Genomic DNA, 14,143 nt, shown 5'->3' with positions numbered 1-14,143 from the left:
TCATTCAGTTACAGAAAAGACACCATTGGAGAGGTCCTGAAAATTACCCTTTGACCTCATAGCCCTGAGAAATGGTCTTCATTTTTAAGTTTTGTTTCATTTGTCCTCTTCAGTTCCAGGTTCAGGTAGTGGAGTCTCTGACTCTGGATATAAATCCATGGGACCTTAGAGATAGTACTTCAGAATGCATGCTGCCACTTGTCCAATAAGGAATACCAGAGAATCAAGAATTTCTGGTAGTAAACCATCTTCACCTTACTAACCTATCTTTAGGTCATGGACCTTGGTGGGACTAATGCTCTGTATGAACTGAGTTAGGCTGTGTACCTAATCTCCTGCTGCTACCCAGAAATAGTCGAGGGGTGGTGGATTATGCCTACAAGCTGTTGGGAGGTGGGTGGGAAATGTTTGTACTTTGGTAGTTTGATTCTGTATCTTGGGAATAAAAACTCCTTCCTAAAAGTTAACCCAAGTGTTATTTTGTTTAATGGTACTGGTGAACCACTAAAATTGAAGGAAATGGAATTGATATGGAGTTGAGCTAATGGTAGGAACAAGAGACTCCAACCCCAATCCTGAGAAGAAGAAATATATAACACTCCTGGTCATCAGTCAGTGGGCGCCAGAAAATCACTGTCACATGGAAGGGGGAAATGAGGTGTGTGTGTGTGTGGGGGGGTGCAATCAGTTAACAATGGTGATGTTCTGTCTACAAATTGCTTAATATCTCATTTCCTTAACTCAGTGTTCACCACACAATGGAGGCTTCCTAAAGCTTATCAACTGGCTTCCATTCTCCCCTCCAAACTTGTGGTTAGTTGGAAATATTTTACAGCACCCCTAGTCAAGGAATGACTAGATGTGTACCCATGGAGAGTTGAATTAAGGGCGATAGCATCAGGGTGATCTGATTAGGTGGGTGAGGGGTTTGAAGTCTCTTGAGAGCTCAGATGAGAAATGTGCCAGCTGGCACAAATATGGTCAAACACACTATCAGATTGTGGTCCCCACAGGCTGTGGAGTCAGGGGACACATTATCATTGCTTCCATGCCAAGCAGCTACAACCTTTCTGAGATACAGAAGAGAATCTCCCTTGCTGAGTGCCATTCTAGTGAATTCCAGCTGTGATTTTACTCCCACTTTCAGGGGCTGCAGGTGGCTCTGGAACTGTGGCCATACCTCAGACCACTTGCCTATTTCTCCTTTGAATCTCATAAAATTTCAACTCCTACCTCTCCCTGGATCACAATCCTATGAGTATGTCTGCCCCTTTATCCCATAGGTAAGCAATGCTGTATCTGTTTAAAACACTATCTTCCCTCATCTGGGTATATCAAACCATTGCTATATGTATTTTATTTTAATTTAATTTAAAGCAAGTGGGGGAACCTAAATGGATGTCTCCTTCAGCAGGGGTCAAGAACAGAGGGATGTCTATGGACTAATCTCAGATTCTCATAACTTATCTCTCTACTGTGTCTTCAGAAAGCCATTACTCCTTATCACTTTGGCACTGGCAGCTAGGTGGCTTAGTGGGTAGAATGCTGCACCTGAACTCAGAAAGACTCATTTTTGTGAAATCCAATCTCACCGCAGACACTGCTTTGCAATGCTGGATAGATTACTTAATCCTGTTGCCTCCATTTCTCATCTGTAAAACTATCTGGAGAAGGAAAGGGCAAACCACTTCAGTATTTTTGCCAAGAAAACCCCAAATGGGGTCATGAAGAGTTGGAAATGACTGAACAACAAACTTCTGGCATCAAACCCAATCTAACAACAATAAATCTATAATGTATATGCAGCAAGTGGCCTTCATAAATGATGAAAAGTAGGAGTTTAATATAAGGATCTCAATCCTAGACATAAAGAAGAAAGGGCTCAATTAGTTTTTCCTCCCATTTTTTTTAACTTTGAGGACATATTTTTAAACTCTTAACATTCTGAAGCCTTGGGCCTACTATTATGCAAAGAGTTAAAAAAGCTTTTAAAGAGTTCAAAATATTGTTGGTTTAAGACATTATTCCTAAATAAAGTAGAGAATGAAATATTTTTCCAGAGGTTCACTATTTTCTAAAGCAAGTTGGCTACCTTCAGCCACTGATTATAACCTTATGTGACTTGTCACTTGAAACTTAACACCTGCATTATAGCAATTCATTAATGACCTAAAACATGTTTCCAAATAGGAACATGTTAAGGTGCTTGTAGACAAAACATTGAGATAGTTGATTGCTTTTTCTGGTTATTTTTTTCCCCTTTCCATTTCCATTTAGTTTCCTCCAAACATAGTTTCAATCAGCTTTCTTTAACAAAATTGACTCACCTTCTCTTTTTTTTTTGAACTATTTTAAATTATATTTGATTTTTTTAATCAACAAAAACCCACCCTTTTTCCCTTTGCATTACAACTCTTCTCCCCTGCAACTGAGGGGGAAGAAAAGAAAAAAAAGAAAAACAAATCTATCAAAATGTGTGTAGTCAAGCAAAACACATTTCCACAATGACCATGTCCAAAAGAAAAGGAGAGCTTCATTCTGAACTGCCTTTTTGTGTGTGTGTGTTTTCTACTTTGTTTTTTTTAATGTATGAGGTATTTTATTTTTTCCATTACATGTAAAGATAGTTCTCAACTTTTGTTTATACATGCTTTACAATTTCAGATTTTTCTCCCTCCCACCCCTCCCTCCCCCCTCCCCTAGACAGCAGGTAATCTGATATAGGTTATATCTATATATCTCTATACATATACATATATATATATATATATATATATATACACACACATATATATACACATAATAACATTAATCCTATTTCTGCATTAATCCTGTTACAAGAGAAAGAATCAGAGCAGTGATGCAAAACCTCAAAATAGAAAGAAAAAAAAAAAACCAACAGCACCCAAAACAAAAGAAATAATATGGTTCAATCAGCATCTATACTCCACAGTTCTTTCTTTCTTTTTTTTTTTTCTTGGATTTGGAGATCCTCTTCTATCATGAGTTCCCTGGAACTCTTCTGTACCATTGCATTGGTGAGAAGAATATAGTCCATCACAGTAGGTCAACACTCAATGTTGATGATACTGTGTACAATGTTCTTCTGGTTCTGCTCATCTCACTCATCATCAGCTCACGTAAGACCCTCCAGGTTTCTCTGAACTCTTCCTGCTCATCATTTCTTACAGCACAATAGTATTCCATTGTATTCATATACCACAACTTGTCCAGCCATTCCCCAATTGATGGGCACCCCCTCATCTTCCAATTCCTTGCTACCACGTAAAGAGCAGCTATAAATATTTTTGTACATGTGGGTCCCTTTCCCCCTTCCATGATTTCTTTGGGCAAAAGACCTAAAAGTGGGATTGCTGGGTCAAAGGGTATGCACAGCTTTATCGCCCTTTGGGCATAATTCCAAATTGCTCTCCAGAATGGTTGGATCAGCTCACAGCTCCACCAACAATGCATTAGTGTTCCAATTTTCCCACAGCCTCTCCAACATTTATTATCTTCCTTTTTTGTCATTTTAGCCAATCTAATAGGTGTCAGGTGGTACCTCAGAGTTGTTTTAATTTGCATCTCTCTAATCATTAGAGATTTAGAGCATTTTTTCATATGGGAATAGATAGCTTTGTTTTCTTCATGACTCACCTTCTCTTAATTCAACAGTTTTGGACATAGCCCTCCCATGTCCTTAATAAGTAGAGTGTCATAAGGAAGTTCTAACTCTAATGCATTTTTATAGATAAATGTACATATATATACATACATATATGTGGTACACATGTTTATTTATACACAGACACACAGACACACACACACACACACACACTCAGAGAGTGGCCAAGATAGGAAAATTACTTTAGAATTCTTTTTTAAATGTAGTATTTGGATTTTTTAAAAAGCAATATCTGGAACAAAAATAGTGGTAATAAATAGTGCTAAAAACAGATGTGAGAACATTTGACCAAAACTTTATTTAGAGTTAGGGAAAATGAATAAAATGACAATTGTCTAAAGGTTCAATGAAATAGTGCATTCTCCATGTATGTAGTTAATTATTCCAGTTTACTTTCTGAAGTTTGGTTGAACTGAGCTAACCACTTTGAGTTGATTTTGTTCTCTTGTGGTTGATGATATCACTAAAATCTCCAGACAGGATTAGAGTCCTCTTATGTGCATTTACTGATACATCACATTTTTCCAGATGCTGTCCTTCCATAGAATTCTTTCTGGATTGTGTTACAGGTATTATAGTGACATAGGGTTTAGAAGGTTGACATGGAAGACCTGGGTTCAAGTTTTACATCTGATACATCCTAGCTGTTTGTGGTCAATTTAGTGACTCTAAATAACTCTAGGAACCAGGGGGAGGAGAGAAAAGGAGGGAAAAAACATGTATTAATGGTCTACTATGTTCGAGACTGGTTTGAATAATTTACAAAAAATATTTCTTTTGATAGAGCAAAATTATGAATTCTTGATACTTACCTTTGGAAATATTATACAGAGAGTTCCCTATAATGATGATATCATAGGTGTGAATCACAATAACAATATTGTTAATCTATAATTGGAGGATAGGGAAGGTAGCATGCTACATAGTTCATCTAAACATAGGATATTTTATCTCATGCAATTATTCATCTGATTGCTTCATAAAACATTTCATTTTTGGTGAAAATTCTGCATTCTTCTATAACTGTATTATATTTGAGTATAGTATATAAAACTTAGAAGGTAAAACTGGTGCATTATCATGTTTATTAATGGAACAGATAGTGCAGCAGGCCCTTACTCCTGTTGTTAGCTTATTCCAGTGGAGACTCAACAAGTAAGCCTTAAGTACAGGGAGAAATTATCATCTTACCAAAACAATATTGGAAGATTGGAATTCAATATTTTTAAAAAGTCAGCTCAAATCATTTCAAATCATTTGGCATAAAGAAAGAGAGAATAAGCAACATTGTACTCCTGTGCCCAATCTAGAGTGTCTTATAGGTTTTACCATTGACAGAGTCCTAGACTTGGAGTCAAGAATACCTGGGTTCAAATCTTGCCTCAGAAGCTTACTAGCTGTGCAATTCTAGGCAAATCATGTAACCTTTGTTTTCTTCATCTATAAGATGGTGATAATAATAACAGTTACCACGCAGAGTTGTTTTGAGGAGCTAATTAAATGACGGCTACAAAATACTTTGCAAACTCTATGCTGTGTAAATGCTTATCATCATCGTTGTTGTTGTTATCTTTATGGATGTTAGGCCCATAATGATAATTTAGTAGAACGGTTCTCCAAGAGGAATAAAAAAAAATATGCTATTATTTAGTCAATTTTTGGAAGACAGCATAACTTCTTAGAAGTAATTTACATAAAATGTTTTTTAAAATATCTAATTATAGATGCATTTATAAAAAAATCATGACGTTATATGGTTTTTTTCAAACAACTGGTACAGACTAATAACTTCCATTTATATAACACTTAAAAGGTTATGGAGACTATATTCACAACAAAACCTGTGAGATGTTGGTTATCATGCACAACAACAGATTTTTATACTCACTTGATCTAAATATAGTCCTAAATAATATAAAAAAATATGTAAACAAGTTTAGTCATACAAGAAAGATACAAGGATATGCATATTCTCATCCATTTCACTTCTACTGCTGAATACCTATCCTGTTTTAGCCTGGGAACATGATGACACATATAACTGTTCCAAGAAGATTGGCTTTATTTGGGGAAGAACATGGACATGAATGAGATGGCTGCAGTTGTTAGGGGCTGTGTAGTTTTATAGTGAGACGGACAAAGGGAGCTGGAGATGTTTACCAAAAGAAGGTAAAGAGACCCCCAGACACCTTTGAATATACTGACCATGGATAACATAGCAAAGATCAAACATGAGAATTGATAGTATTCCTTTGGTGTTGGGTGTTGGACTAATGATTATATATTAGCCATACTAGTGCTCTTATTTTATATGCTCCCCTACCTCTTCCTCTGGGCAAAGAAAACTGTTCTAACCAAATTGCATTAGATGGGCAATATAATTATTATTACCTATATCTTAAAGCTGAGGAAGCTATTTCAGAGAATTAACATGCTTTGTTCATGATCACATAACTAGTAAGTATTGGAATCAGTATTTGAACTCATCAGGGTAGCTATGTAGTACAGTGAATAGAGTCCTGGGGCTGAACTCAGGAAGATGAATCTTCCTGAGTTCAAATCCAGCCTCAGACAGTTTCCAGCTGTGTGACCCTGGGCAAGTATCTTAACCCTGTTTACCTCAGTGTCCTCATCTGTAAAATGAGCTGGAAAAAGAAATAGCAAACTATTTCAGTATCTTTGCCAACAAAACCCCAAATGGGGTCACAAACAGCCAGATACAATTGAAAAACAACTGAATACACACACACACACACACACACACACACACACACACGTGAACTTATCTTTTGACACTACATTCTGCCCTTTTTTCTACTTTTTCACAATTGCTTGATTATTATAACAATTGTAGATTTAATTACCAGAGCTACAGATTTAATAACACAGCTTGATAAGGCAGCTAGGTGATGCAGTGGATGGACAACTGGTTAGGAGTCAGGAAAACTTGGGTTCAAATGTGACCTCAAACACTTTTTAGTTTGGTGATCCTGAGCAATCACTTAATTGCTGTCTGCCTCAGTTTCTGAAACTGCAAAATGGGAATGATATTAACATCTACTTCATAGACCTCTTGTGACAACCAAATGAGATAGTATTTATGAAGTGCTTAGCACAGTGCGTGGAACATAGTAGTCACCTAATAAGTGCTTATCCCCTTATTTGAAAATTAGTATGTATCATCTACTAGTATCTGTCTCCAGTGTAGTCTGGAGGACAAGAAGAACTCTTAAAATTAATTGACCCGATGGGAGTAGCTAGGTGACACAGTAGATAAAGCACCAGCCCTGGTTTCAGAGGACCTGAGTTCAAATCGGACCTCAGATACTTGATACTTACTAGCTGTGTGACCCTGGGCAAGTCACTTAACCCTCATTGTGCCACCCCCCCCCAAAAAAAACGTAATTGACCACATTTCAGAGATTGTGACTTAATGCACAGTGTGATTTCCTAACGTATTGTGCAATCATCAAGATAGTAAAACCAATACTCTCATTATTCTTGACAACTATGTGACTGACATTATGCTATCTAAGAGACAAACAAGCCTCTGTTTGGAGACCTTCAGTGAGAAGGAACCCACTCCCTCCTCAGGCAGCATATTCCATTTTGAATTTGCTGTAACTGCTAGGAAATGTTTCCTAACATCCCGCCTAAATCTACTTCTCAACTTCTACCCTTTGTTCCTGTTTCCATCCTCTAAGGCAAAGTAACACAAGTCAAATCCCTCTTCCTCATGATACGCCTTCAGGTGTTTGAAAACAACTACCACATCCAGCCCCTCTCCAAGTCTTCTCTCTAAGATTAATATACTCAGTTTCTTCAGGGGCTACTCATCTGTTATTTGCTCTGGAATTTTGACCCATATTCTGACCTGAAATTCAATGCAGAGATATGTATTTTCCCTTTCTTTTTTCCTTCTAATGTTCTTGACCCCTGCTGAAGGAGACATCCATTTAGGTTCCCCCACTTGCTTTAAATTAAATTACCAGGTAGACCTCCCATTCTATGCTTCATTTAATTTTTTTTTTCAGGGCAATGAGGGTTAAGTGACTTGCCCAGGGTCACACAACTAGTAAGTGTCAAGTGTCTGAGGTCAGATTTGAACTCAGGTCCTCCTGAATCCAGGGCTGGTGCTTTATCCCCTGTACCACCTAGCTGCCCCCTGCCTCATTTTTTTTTAAAGGAAATTAATTAGAGTAACAGAAAATGTGTACAAGTTAACCTAGGAAATCCTAATGTGTGAAACCTAGGGAAACTTAATAGTATAATCATTTTTTCCCCTTCCGAATGTTTGATGGATTTTGAATTGTAGTTACATTCATTTATGTTTAATTAAGTAATTAATTTAGTTCATAAATTAGCACAGAAAAACAAAATAATCCAGAAAATAACTGGAATCTTTGTGATAGTTTAGTGAAAAATTAATTTTGTAGGGAGTACTGTCAGGAATAAAAAATAATGGAATTTCCTTTCTTGTGAATATATGAAGATTTTTTACATTCTTGTATGAATGAACACACGCCATAGAAGAGTGGCTCACTTTGCCACAGCAAACTAGTCTTTTAATTCCTAATGCCTTCTCAAAGGTCCCTCCCCTTTTCACCTCATTGCTTGAGTATTAAGAGTTATACAATTTTCCCCTGAACTCCTCTACATATTTCCTCTTAACATGTCCTTCCTCCCATTACATACATCGCATGTTTGAAAATGGCGGCTGTCTCCATGTTTGGTGTTTTGGCAGTTAATATGCATAAACTAATTAAGAAAGCACAGTACAAACTAGTTTATCCTTTGGCACACTTGGACTTGCTATACTACTAGCCTTGCAGTTCTCTTCTATATCTACTTTTAGGTACCTGCAAGACTGGTTTTTAGCCTTGAGGCCCCTTTCTGCAATCTTCCTTTCTTCTGTCTTGTTTTCTGAGATAACAGCATTTTTCTAGGGTGAGACTTTGTTTCCTTTCTCTCAGTACCCAATATTATATCATTAGTAGGTAGTATGCTATAGATACCCTAATGAGGAACACACATCCTCTGTTCATCTTTACCATATTTTAATACTCTAGCCATTGATTGAATTGAATGCAACCCCTGGCAAAGGAGTTCATGACGTGAATTACAGACAGATGTCTTCTTCTGAGTAAGAGACAAAGATGTGAGGACTGGCCTATTGCTGGACCCTAAATGACAGAAATACTCTGTTTGCCCATGATTCGATTGTCTAAATACAGGCCATATATTGCTATATACCCAACAACTTGTTTTGGTCTGCTACAGTTAGGGCTTGGAATGAAAGGTAAAAAAAAAAAAATCACTTAGCAAACTTCATGCAATCCAGGTGTGGACTTTGTTTTAAAAAAATACTGATCAGTGTCCATTGGGTGATAACAACCACAATCCAGACCATCCACTGAACAACTGCTCTTAGGTCCCCCTTCCCATTCATTTTCTCTGCATCTACAACCAGAATATAAGCCTAGAAAATATAATATAAAAGTAAAGACCCAGGAGATCTGGGTTCTGGATCTAAGTACAAGCCTGGTGTCCATTTAAAGCTGCTGTCTTCATTAGTTGCCCAAGGATCCAGAGGATAAGGGAGTCACTCATATATTTACATGCCTACAAAGAATAACGTCCTGTACTCATGAACCCTTTGAGCATTTATGTCCCTTCTTGGTATCTCCTCACCTATCATTCCATCACAAAAGATTTCTGGGATGAATTGTTAGGACTTTTTATATTATCTCTATCCCTGTGCTAATAAATTGGTCTATTCTAATCGTCATGATTGTGATCTTTTTGGCCATTACCTCCCTAAATGTACTTTCTCTTCCTTAAAATATAAGAGCAGGGATTATCTCTCTTTTGTATTTGTATCTGAAGTACTTATCACAGTGCTTGGTATAAAGAGAGGGTCTAGACCTTTGATTTCTTTACATAGAAAACTCCAGAATGAAGAAACTCTACCAGAGTTAGTTAGCACGTTTTTTTTTTTCAGCAACTCATTGTCTTAGCAAATTGCCCAGATGACTGAAAAATTAAGTGACTTGCCTGATATATATCAGAAGTAGGGCGTCATCTGAAGTGGTACTAGTTCTCTCTTTGCTACTCAATGCTTACCTATTGCAATTGTCATTTTTTTTCTTTATTCACTTCTATAGAAATTAGTTTCTTCTTTTGTAAATTGAAGCATTTTTATACATATTTCCTAAGATTGTTTTTTGCTTTATGGATTTCATAGAAAGGAACTTTATTTATTTGTTTGTTCATTTGCTTATTCATTTATTTTTTCATTTATTTGTTTAATATGCATTCAAGAATTTGGGATGGATTTATCGGTAATGGAACTTTGAGTACAAAAAATAATAAAGCCTTGCTTTAAACAGTCTTTTCATATGATATTACTCAAGCAATATATTTTAATGTCAAAATCCTTTGGAGATTCAATTCTTTCCAACATATCTAGTCACATAGGTAGATATTTGATAGGCTAAGAGTCCACTGATGTGAAATGGACACTGTCATTACTCTCCAATAGGATAGCTTATCAGTAACCAGAATGAGAGTACACTGAATGGCTGGATCTTATTCCTCATTATCATTAATTTGCACAATCAACTGAAAGAAGACATTACTAAGTAAGAATATCATTTAATCAGACATTTTACCCTCAAGGATTATCCTCAACATTTGGAAGAACTTTCCAAAGCAAAGGGAAAGCCTTAAAGTAACCATTTCACCTAAAATTGTAAGTGCCCTTCTAAGACTAAAGAAACTAAAACCACTTTGTTTTCCATTGTTTCTGTTGGAGTTCAAATTACAAACTGCAGACATTTGTATGTCTGTTTCAGGAGGTACTTGAGCTCTCTTAAATAGCGTATGCTCAATTCCAGACATCCGTTTCTTTGAGAAATGAACATTTTGGTTTGATCATGCAGCATATAGTTACATGAAATCTTTCACAAATAGAATGAGTTGTTTCAGCTTTTACATACTCTTTTTTGAAGCGAGTTTTGACCAGCTTCCTCATTCCACCAGCAACTCACTTTGCCCCCGATGTGAGAATAGTTTTGTGCTTATGATGCTAATCGGTATATCAAAAAGTTTTGTTTTTCATTAATAAGACCATTAACAGGATGTTATTAACTTTTTATTATATGCCAAGCATGGTGATAAATAATGGAAATAAAAAGAAAAAAGCAAAAGCAAAAGCATCTTCTCTCCCATTACATTATAATGGGGGAGGTACATGAACATAGATACAGAAAGTATACAGAGTAAATGGAAAAAGATGCTAGAGGAATTGAGGAAGTGAGGATTAGAAAAGAACAGCATAAGCTAGATCATGAATGGAACCAGGGATTCTGGGGAGTGGGAGCATTCTAGGTATGGGGGTACAAAGGTTGAGAGATGGACTATACTGTATGAAAAATAGTAAATAGATCTAATGGACATTGGACACTTTTCCTTCATTTGTAGTAGTAGTAGTAGTAGTAGTAGTAGTAGTAGTAGTAGGGTAGGAGTAGGAGTAGGAGTAAAAACAACTACAATTTACTTAGCATTTTAATTTTGCAAAATGTTACATATACATTATCTCATTTGATCCTCATAGTGACCTTGTGAGAAACATGCTTTTATTATCATCTTCATTTAACAAATTAAGAAACAGAAGAAGGCCAAAGTTAAGTGATTAGTTCAGGGTCAAACAGTTGGTAAGTATATGAAGCAATATTTGAATTCAGGTCTTTCTGACAAGTTCAGTGCCCTTACCCAATGCATCTGCTGGCTGCCTTTAGTCTCTCCTCATCTCAAATACAAAACTCAGGAGAAGCATAAAAAAGTAAACAGAAAAAGGAAATCATAAGTTATTAAAAAAAGATTAAATCATTTACATTCCTGCATGGGAAGATGATACTTGTAACTCATAAGAACTTTCTCACTATTACGGCATTTGGAAGGAGTATATGTAGACAGAGGGCATAGGTGTGAGTTGAATATGAAGGGATGGTATCTAAAAAAAAAAGAAAATTAATTCAGGGGTGAGAGAGGAATGCAGTGGGAGAAAGGGAAATGGAGATGTGAAAATGGTAGATTATCTCATAAAAGAAGCAAGAAAAAGCTTATACAGTGGAGGGAAAGATGGGGGGATTTGAGGGGAGGGAGTGAGTGAACCTTACTCTCATCAGAATTGGCTTTAAGAGGGAATAACATACACACTCAATTGGGTATAGAAATCTATCTTACACTGCAGTAAAGTAGGAGAGGAAGGGGATAAGAGGGGGTGGGATGAGTGATAGAAGGAAAGGCAGATTGATGGAGGGAGTAGTCAGAAGCAAAACACTTTTGAGGAGGGACAGGGTGAAAGGAGAGAGAATAGAATAAACAGTGGGGAAAATAGTATGGAGGAAAATATAGTTAGTAATAGTAATTGTGAAAAAATAAACTTTGAAGCAAATTTCTCTGATAAATACCTAATTTCTCAAACATCTAGAGAACTGAGTAAAATTTGTAAAAAATAAAAGCCATTTACTAATTGATAAATGACTAAAAATATGAACTTTTCAAAAAAAAGTATTCAAAGCTATCAATAGCCATATGAAAAATGTTCTAACTAACTATTGATTGGAGAGATGCAAATCAAAATAATTCTGGGGTACTACCTCATATCTATTAGATTGGCTAATAGAAAAGAAGAGGAAAATGACAAATATTGGAGGGGATGTGGGAAAAATGAAACATTCATGCACTGTTGGTGGAGTTGTGAATTTATTCTACTATTATATACTGCAATTTGGGACTATGACCAAAGGACTATAAAACTATGCATACTGTTTGACCTAGTAATACCACTACTAGCTTACTATCCAAAAAGAGATAAAAACCAAAACATTAAAGAACCTATATGTACAAAAACATTCATGGCAGCCCTCTTTGGGTGCAAAACATCGGATATTGAGAAGATGCTCATCAATTGAGGAATGGCTGAACAAATTGTGGTGTATTATTATGATGGAATACTATTGGGCTATAAGAAATCATGAGCAAGATGCTCTCAGAAAAATCTGGACAGACTTATATGAGCTTACGCAAAGTAAAATGCACTGGGTAAAAAGTAACATTAATATTGTAAGATGATCAGCAGTGAATGACTTCTCTATTCTCAACAATACACTGATCCAAGAGACCTCTGAAGGACTTATTTTTTTTTTTTTAGTGAGGCAATTGGGGTTAAGTGACTTGCCCAGGGTCACACAGCTAGTAAGTGTTAAGTGTCTAAGGCCGAATTTGAATTCAGGTACTCCTGACTCCAGGGCCAGTGCTCTATCCACTGCGCCACCTAGCTGCCCCCTCTGAAGGACTTATGATAAATAAAATGCTATTCACCTGCAAAGAAAGAACTGAGGGTGTCTGAATACAGATTGAAGCTTTTTTTTTAACTTTATTATTCTTGAGGATTTTTGTCTGTTTTCTTTCACATGACTAATATAGCAGTGTTTTCTATGACTACACATGTATAACCTATATCAAATTGCTTTTATTCTCAAAGTGGGAGGGAGTAGAGAGGAGGGAAGAAAGGGAGAGAATGTGGAACTCAAAGTTTTGGGGTTTTTATAATGGAAGTTACAATTCTTTTTACATGTAATTGGGGAAAAATAAAATGCTAAAAGGGAAAAACAGAGAGTAGCTCTGTGTGCCATGCCATATATGGATTCATAGGGGTATAGATCATAAACCTGGAATGAATGTCAAAAGCTATCTAGTCCAACCCCTAATTTGTATAATAGAGGAAACTAAGGCCCAAGATGACTTGCATGAAGTCACACAGATAGTATCAGAGGAAGGATATCAACCCAGAACCTCTAACCCAAGAATCAGTGGTCTTTAAAATGGCGGATTACAGGCGAAAACCCCATCAAACTCTCCCATTATTCCCTGCAAAAGAACTTTAAAATAATACCTCAAATTAAATTTTGGAGGAGCAGACTCAATAAAAGGGAAGAGGGAGATTTTTTTCCAGCCTAAGACAACTTAGATTTCTCACAGAAGAGGTCAGTAACATTGGGGTGGGCACAGGTTGGCAGAAGCACTAACCATGCACTATGGAAGCAATTTTGACTGGGGAAATAACAGCTTTGGGAGTTCTCAACTCAGAGATGGTATGGTGGCACTAGTGTTCCCCATGAAACAGCCAAGTTTCATCAAGAAATAGTCACACTACAACAAAACTATTTCTCCTACCCCCCCCCAAGTATGCTAGATAGGTATAATGGTATATGTCTGAAATAAAATTAGCAATGAAATCTTTGACGTCAATTCTAGCACTCTATCTACAACAAATTATAGTGCTCTAATTGATAAAATAACAACAATAAAATATAGTTCTATAGTGTTGTGAGGTTTGGAAAATATTGTGTATGCATTATCTTATCTAAGCCTCCTAATAACCCTGTGAGA

This window comes from Dromiciops gliroides, chromosome 6 (assembly GCF_019393635.1).
Source record: "Dromiciops gliroides isolate mDroGli1 chromosome 6, mDroGli1.pri, whole genome shotgun sequence".
Taxonomy (NCBI): Eukaryota; Metazoa; Chordata; class Mammalia; order Microbiotheria; family Microbiotheriidae; genus Dromiciops; species Dromiciops gliroides.
This window is presented reverse-complemented; position numbering follows the sequence as displayed.